Source organism: Varroa jacobsoni, unplaced genomic scaffold (genome assembly GCF_002532875.2).
Source record: "Varroa jacobsoni isolate VJ856 unplaced genomic scaffold, vjacob_1.0 scaffold_133, whole genome shotgun sequence".
NCBI lineage: Eukaryota > Metazoa > Arthropoda > Arachnida > Mesostigmata > Varroidae > Varroa > Varroa jacobsoni.
The window spans coordinates 59965-67921 of record NW_019213035.1 but is presented as its reverse complement, the minus strand read 5'-3'; the positions used below and the strand labels follow the sequence as shown (position 1 = coordinate 67921).

The 7957-nt window shown below is 47.6% G+C and overlaps 1 long non-coding RNA gene across 1 annotated transcript in view; it reads right to left on the bottom strand.

The window, feature by feature from the left end:
• Positions 1–362: 362 nt before the first annotated feature.
• The window catches only part of LOC111268165 (uncharacterized), a 13249-nt gene continuing 5654 nt past the window's right edge, over positions 363–7957 (bottom strand). Inside the window, exons 3-4 of the long non-coding RNA XR_015314100.1 lie at positions 2875–3051; positions 363–2745 (exon numbers count right to left, since the gene is read on the bottom strand). This is a non-coding gene — a long non-coding RNA (uncharacterized LOC111268165). The remainder of the gene's footprint in view (positions 2746–2874; positions 3052–7957) is intronic.

Genomic DNA, 7957 nt, shown 5'->3' with positions numbered 1-7957 from the left:
GGAAAACAGTTATGTACTAAAACTGGTGTATGGTATTCACTATCGCATAATCTGCAAGATTTGCATATGTCTGAATTTTTAATCTTAAATATTTGTAGGACAATACTAAATAAAAAATGTCATTTTTATATACTTAATAATAGTTTATTTTGAATTATGTCTATTACAGCAGCTTTTTTTACGAAGTTTCTTTTGAAAGCGCCGTTCTCATGCGAGACGTTACCGCAGAACAAATTGATACACACTTCATGCTTAGCTTATATAGTGATCTTATCTCCATAACACTTTTGTTCAAGTTCTGACGAGCTTAATTTGACCTATAACTGAACCAAGAATGAACGAAAGAATTTTTGACAAGATAATCAAGTAAGTTACTAAATACCACATCTTTATTCGCTGATTTAGTGAAGATGAATACGAGATACGAATGCGAAATGGAAAATTGGAAGAGCGGCACGGGACAATGGAAATCACAGAAGGATTTTATTAGGCACTTGTATTTGCGTCTTGGACATGCGTCTGACAGTGTGTAAGTGGATGTTCGGGTTTCCATAAGTGCTCGGGTTGAATCTATCAGTTCACTACATTTGTCGTTCTGTTCTTCTTCGATGGCACCGAAATGGCTTCCAACCGTTTGTGTTACCCTTCCTGATGCCGTAAGAGGACAGCGTAAAAAGGCGGAAAGGCGCCAACAGACAGGGGCCGGCTCGGTTGAATGGTGGTGGCGGCCGCAGCCGCCGCAGAGGGCAATGAAAAGAACAGCAGGGAGTCGCTGGTCAGAACACAGAAAGAGGACGAGGATAACGAGCATAGAGAGAAAGAAAGCGAGACAAGGGAAGACAGCAAAAGAAAAAGAGAGAGGGAAAACGCCTAAAGGGGTATAGGACTGACGAGGGTCTTTGGTGGAGGCAAAGAGACGCTGAAAGAAGCAGAAAAAAAGTGTGAGAGACTGAAGCGACAAAGTGTGCTGGCTAGACCGGGCTCTATTGGGGAGAAGAGAAACGCAAAGGCAATTCTCTCGAAATAACTCCACTCTACTGCTTTCCCCGCCGCAGTAGCTCCGTTCGAGGCATTCCGCTTTTTATCTGCCCTAGACTTCAACCTGCTCCGCCTTTCTCTGCATTTGTCTCGAACGAACAGAAGCAGTAGTAGCAATGTTAGCACCACTAACGTATCCAATTTCTTCTGCCCGGCGGCAAGCAACCCTTTCTTTGTCAGTTATGTCCGTGTGCAGGCAACAGGGCAGATAAGGAAACGGGGCGCCGGGAGAAGGTGGACGGGGTAGTGAGGTTCCAGTCAACAGCTAGGAAACCATGGCGTAGGTTCTGTTCTCCAGCTGTTTTTCTACGCGCTGCTGATGCTGTTACTACCACTATTTCTGCCGCTACGACACCCTTCAAGCGTCCTAAGGTCGTTGTTACCGCTGTTGTTGCCCCTTTAATCGACGGACGCCCGGCTTGCCCACTAGTGTGCGAGAAAGTACAGATGATACAAGCACGAGGAGCAGTCCGTACGCGTGTTCCCCTGTTTTGCTAGAGAGCACGTCAGCCTGCCCTTGATATGGAGGACAGTGGGTTGAGGTTCGGAGTGACGACAACAATAACAATAACGACGACGACAATGAGCGCCGGTGCTGGTGATGGACGCGAACGAAACAGGCCGGGAAGGGTTTAGGTGGGGCCCTACCAGTAATGCAAGGAGGATAGGTGGAAGAGAGCTGCAGATGGAAAGAGTCCGCCAGGCAAATAAGGACAACAGCTATGACAGCAGCAACAACTGAATTGCGGATGGTGGGTGTAGCGATGGAAGGAGCTTTTCTGTTGGTTGGCCGCGGCCAAGGGCTTCTTGCTTTTATTACTTGTTGGTCGGTCTACTAGCAACAACGATATCACCTAGAGATTTTCACTAATGGTAGGCGAGCAGCCAGGAGCAAGCAAATGGCTATGCTATAGCAAGTTTCCATTTCTGGTTTGCTTTTTCCCCTGATAGTACTCGCCGTCGTAGTGATCCTAGTGGGAACGTGGTCGTAGTAAGCTTTGCGGTGGTGAAGGTGGTGGTGGCCTGGCCTTCTGCCCCCGATTGGCCCCTGGCTGTTCGAATACGCACGACATTGCAGGGCCATACAAAAGCTAGTAGGAACTGCTGGAAAAACATGGGGTAAGCTCGAGAATGGCAGTATCATTCTCTTTACTGTCTGCACAGTCTCTGCATCAAGGCTCTAGTCTAAAATTTTTTGCTATACTATTCTTCCCTGCAAACCCTTTGCGACGACACCGATGGCCGCGAGCGCTGTGAAGCTCTCCATCCTCCCTCGTTATTCCTTTTCCAATTGACGATGTGGTCTTCTTTCCTGATACTCCCCAGCGCGACTCGTTGGCAGATAATATCGCTAGTACGTTAGCGTAGCTGGCGGACTAAACAACCTGTAAGTTACCGAGCCAGCCGGTGGTCGACAGACACAGAACGGTGGGATGCGAGCGATGGCGCGTGCGATGGAAAGATGGAGGGCGGAGGAGCGCTGGCAAGCACTAGAAAACGAAGGGGGCATCTTGTTGCCTCTCCTTGCAGGAAAAAACGGAGGAGAGCATAAAGCAAGAATAATGAAGAGCTCCACCGGAGTACGAAAGGGAGCCACCACAGACCGATCTGCGAGTACCATCCTTGGGTCCAGCCATGGCGCACTTCGGCCCACCCCGGTTTGTTCTTCGCCAATGTAAAGCGGTCTAGTGGACATATTCGCCTTGCCTGAAAAGACGGGACAGCGTAGGGCAACGTAAAACTAGATGTCGTGCTTTGTGTCGACGCACACGCCTAACCGTGTCTGCTTGTCAATGTCGGTGTACTGTGGTCTCGAGGAGACCACAGAGAACTCACCGCAGGCGAAGAGGTAGAAATCGTGGAGACGACAGTCGAGGCTAACTAAAGCGGATGGCGAGTAAAGTAAGGCATAGCGTGGAGCCAGAGTAGGAGCATCCAGTCCATTATGAAACGGGGCCGGAAGGGACCGCTAGAAGCGAGCAGTGACGAACATTTTGCACTGCTTCATGATTCCTGAAAGGCAGACAGACAGACAGCTCTAGCTGGTCACTAGCGAGGGAACCGTCTCACCCTTCATGGCTGGTTACTTTGCGTGCACAATTGCGTGGGACATGCGGTCATGACGGGACTGCTTCCACAGAAAGTTTCCACGTCATCAGACGATTTCCAGTCAATTCAATTTGACTTACTACAAATATTATAACGACCACAATTCTCAACAACCAAGCCTTTTGTGTGCGCATTGGAAAACGCCAATGGCGATTAAATAAAGAGTGCCCACAAACCGATCTTGTTTGATTATTGTGCAGCAAGAAGGTGTGCAATCATTTCTGTACATACACAAAGCTGTAATAAATACATACATATATCACTCATGTTTTTCTTTTCAGAACATTTTGTTTTACGAAATTATTCAAAATTCCGAAAAGATAATTAGTGGATGTAAAGAGATTATATCGGCTGTTATTGATTTCAGGTGTGTTAAGTGTGAGCAAATCGGCATGAATGAAGTCAGTGGCCCTAAGCAGACGGAGACATATTGAAGTCAATAGTTATAAGGATCGAGGTGGTCTTGCAACGGCATTCAGAGGACAGGGACAGACGGGCCGCTGGGTTTACGCCTCGGAATATAGACTACACAAAACAGAGGTCTGCTTTTCAAACAGCATATAAAGAGAGGGAAAGCGTCAGGTGCCAACGGGACAAGACATTCCAGACGTTCGTCTTAATGGGGTGCTCAGCTTTGTCCGGCTTCACTAAATCGCAAAAATCTTCCCTCAGCTCATCGGAGCAGGGTGTCCTTACCTCAGCTGTGACTGCAAATGAAAGCTCTCTGTCCTTAGTGGCTACCTTACAGTGATTTGATTAGGACAGCAGGAGAAATTGAGGTGGCGGCAGAGGTGATGGAAGAAGGAAGTCAGAGAGAGACTGGTATAGGTGCGGTTCTGTAGTTCGTTCGAGTACAAACAAGTTCAGTTAGCAAACCATTGCCCTTGCTTTGTCCCCTGCGGGTGTGTGTATGTTTGAACGCACCTTATGCCGTTGTGTATTTACCCCGCCTTTATGCAGGTCCTCTACACTAGGAGGTTTTTAAGTACCTCTGCTACACATGCCGAACCACCTCGGTTCCTGTTTCGCACCGCAAAATCTTGTTGTGCTGGAGCTGCCTCTGACGCTCTGCAGCTGTTTCCTTGGAACCTCACTTGTGGTGACCTTAGAGAAGGCAAAAAGGCAATGGCAGCCTGGGCCTTGTCCTCCTGTAAGTCCCACACGCTCCACTGTAACCGCAACGACGGTTCTCCTTCTTATACTTCATTTGTCTTTCCCTCACTCCATCTGTTTATATTTGGATTTTCTCTTCGTTCGCATCTACTTCTCCTATCGCTGATACTGAGAGGCGGCAGTGGCGACGGCGCTAAAACGGGACCTCACGATTGCGCCAATGGCAGTAGTCGCATACTTCCGCAACATCGAAAAAAACGAGAAGAACGAAGGCGCATAGAACGACGTTCCTCAGTTGCTAGTTAGGTGCATTTTTATGTTACTAGTTTAGCGACTCAGCTCCAATTAGGCGCCGCCACTTGCTTACCTTGCGTGTAAAGTCACCGGCGTTGAGCAGGTAGGAATCTCGGCCAATCCACCATCCAGTTAAGCGACGGTTCTCCATGTTGATCAGCAATAGCAACCTCTGCTTATTTTCGATTCGGAATTTGGACTGCCTCTGATACCGGCCTGCTACATCTGCCCTTTTCCTTCCGTATCATAGTAGTAGTACGTGGTTACGGCTAACTGGCTCGTAAGTGTGGCTTCGATAGCAGGTAAGTGGAACGAAATTAAGAAGGATAAAAACAAGGTGACGACGCTAGCCGTTCACTTATCTAGTTATTTGGCTGCCTTGCTTTGCAGTGAATGAATATTGTTTGAGACACGTGAATGTTTTGCTGTATGGTGATGACATGTGCTTAACTCTCAATCAAAACTACCATTTTTCCTGTGGTTCTTTCTTATTTCCCTGCCTTCTATTTCCGTTTTACAAGCAGTCGCGGTCTATATGCTCTGTTCCAAGCCAGCTGCTTGCTACGGATTTTTCGCCTATAGGCACTTACTTATCTGCTCCGACCGACAATAACTAGACATCTAGTCAAGTACTAGCAGACTCGACAAGCATTTGTATCGTACTCGCTGGAGTTTCAGAGTATATTCCTTGTTTTTCATACTCACCGAACTAGCAACCAGCCAGGAAGAAGCGTTTCATCCTCTCAGGGAAGCCTAAAACGCCCTATCGGCCTCCTTCCGTCTTGTCTGACACGCTCATCCGAACACACAAGTAGCGCTTGGCCATTTCGCTCGCCCTAGGCGATGCCGCTGCTCCCCATCCGCCGCCGCCGCTGCTGCTGGTTGCTTCTCGATCCGCCCACACCCGGGCGCCTCTTCAGGCCTCGATCCCCTACCTAACTGCTGAGGTGAATGAGCAACGTTAGTTCTTCGTCTCGTTTGCAAAAGCAATGATACCAGCAGAACAAGCGGTTGAGGCGAAAAACCTGCCCGCTTTAAGGATGAGCGGCGTTGAGGGGATACAGATCGCAAAACGGTAGGCGGTAGTCGGCAAGCAAACGGGGATTGCAGACACCAGACATTGTCGCTAACCAGGCAACACAGAACAGTTATGGGAGTCCGGAGGGAAGGTTTTCCTGCCGGCAAGGCAAGCGGCAAGACCAGGACTCAGTTGTGCTATGGAAGAGCTGACACAGCCCTGCCGCTGGCAGATAGTTGCAGCTGTTGGTTTCCGTTACCATTGCTACGGCTGTTATTGCTGGCCCTACTCAAGAGTGCATGACTGACACAGTATATGTGATCCGTATGTTTCTACAGCCCTCTACGTGCTAGTATGTGAATGAATGAGCAGCCAGTGCTGGGACTGAGCAACTGGATAGGTGCCCCCGTTACGATACTACTGTAACTATTGCACGATGTGCGCTTACTGTCCATTCGGACGGTTGTTGCTGTCCATCTATCTGTCTGTTTGCGCCTCCATTTGTTTGTGTACCTGGGTGTCTGTACGTTCGTAACAATGTGCGAGAAATCCTGTATGGGCGGTGGTCACCGTCGGACTTTTATATTGCTGCTGCGACAGCCTAACCCGGCAAAGAAGCAGCCGCTTTCCTTTTCTCCTACTGCTGATGCTGCTGCTCCTGTTGGTCTTCTTTGCTAGCGAACTGGCAATCGTGTGCGACCTGATGAGACTCGGCGGACGGGAAGCTTATTGCACTTATCAACGAGTCACCTTCGCAGTTGAACGAACCACCTCTTTTTGGTAAACCGGGTAGGCCAAAACCAGGATGCCTGCCATGGTCGAGCAGAGAAGTAGTCTGCGCTGTCGATGGAATGAACGGTAGCAAGGGAAGTGACGGCGAAGGGCCAATCGATAGCGCAAGCTGCTGAAATGAGAAGCAAAGAGGCAAAGAAAACGTGGACAACGAGGGCAGTGAACCAATGTTTCTCCCACGACTGCCGAATGTCTTTGCCTTGCCTGTTCAGGCTAGAGCCTTCAGGTCACTGACAAGCGCTGCCTCGAGCCATGTTCAGATTGGACGATGGAGACACGACGCCGTTCGATATGGTTACATTTTAGCTGCGATTTCAGATTACGGAAAGACAGATACTTTTCTTGTTTCTATTTTCCGCTTCGCAGCCACCACCGCTCTCTGTACATAACCGTCTCTTTGTTTAATTTAAACTTAAACAACCCGCAAAGATTTAAAAATCGGAGAGGATCTGCGATACAACAAGACACAACAGTGAACATCGATAATTGAACTGGAAAACACTGGAGATTAAGCATGGCCATCATCGCTCCTATCTCATATATAACAGAGAAAGTTTGGAATTAATAATTCACAGCAATATCCATTATGTTGCCGAGCGGCAAAGTTTATCAACAAACCTCCCTAACAGAATGGCGACACATCACAGTAATGTTGCATTGAGTTGAACTCATTAAATATGTTCAATTATAGTAAAAATATTTATTATCTACCCTTCATCATGCCCGAAAGACATATGCTCTCATTAGTATAAGCAAACCTCATAATTACCGAAGGATCATTTCAATCTATGAGGTGGCCTACAATCACACTTCTTTTACGGCATGAAACATACTTTATTTTACGCAGACCTATTACTACAACAAGTATTTCCCGAGGTGTCTCTTTTCATTTGCTTTATTTGTTATCTTTCTAATTGTTTACATTTAATAAAGGTAATAGTATTTTTTTTTTCACTTTATTTATCTCCTCACACGTATTACCCAACCTTTAAAAAAGGCTTCCGTGTATTGTGTATTCCTTTGGTAGTCGTGTTTTCATTACTACTAATCCTACGATCTACGCCATCCCCGTTGTTATTATTACTATTACTACTATTATACAATTATCGTACACGGATGGTCCTTTGGTTTCATACCGTTGGAAATCCGGGTAGTATTAAGTCATCTGTTGCCGCTAAATACATCCCACCATAGCGTGACTTTTCTCACACGCGGAGATATTGTCACATCCACCATTATGTTCTGTGTGACTGAGTGCGTGTGTGTATATTGATGTTGCTGCCGCTTCTGCGGCAGTTTCTGCTACTGCTGGTTCCATTGGCGCTTGTATTAGAGGCTCATAACGGAAGATAGCAGTACGGGTTAGTTGGTCGACCAGTCTGCTGTGTGAGGAAGCCCTGATCTCCCATGGGATCACACCGTCAAGTAGCGGCATCAGCAGCCTACACCCCAGTTGCAACGAGTTCTTCCTTCTTGATAGTAGCAGTAGGCACTTAGGAGTCAGAGCGCATGGTGAACCCAGTGTAAGATGAGGAACAAACGCGAAAACAGGAAGGGACAGGCTGGCTGGCTGGCAGGCAGGCAGGCAAAAAG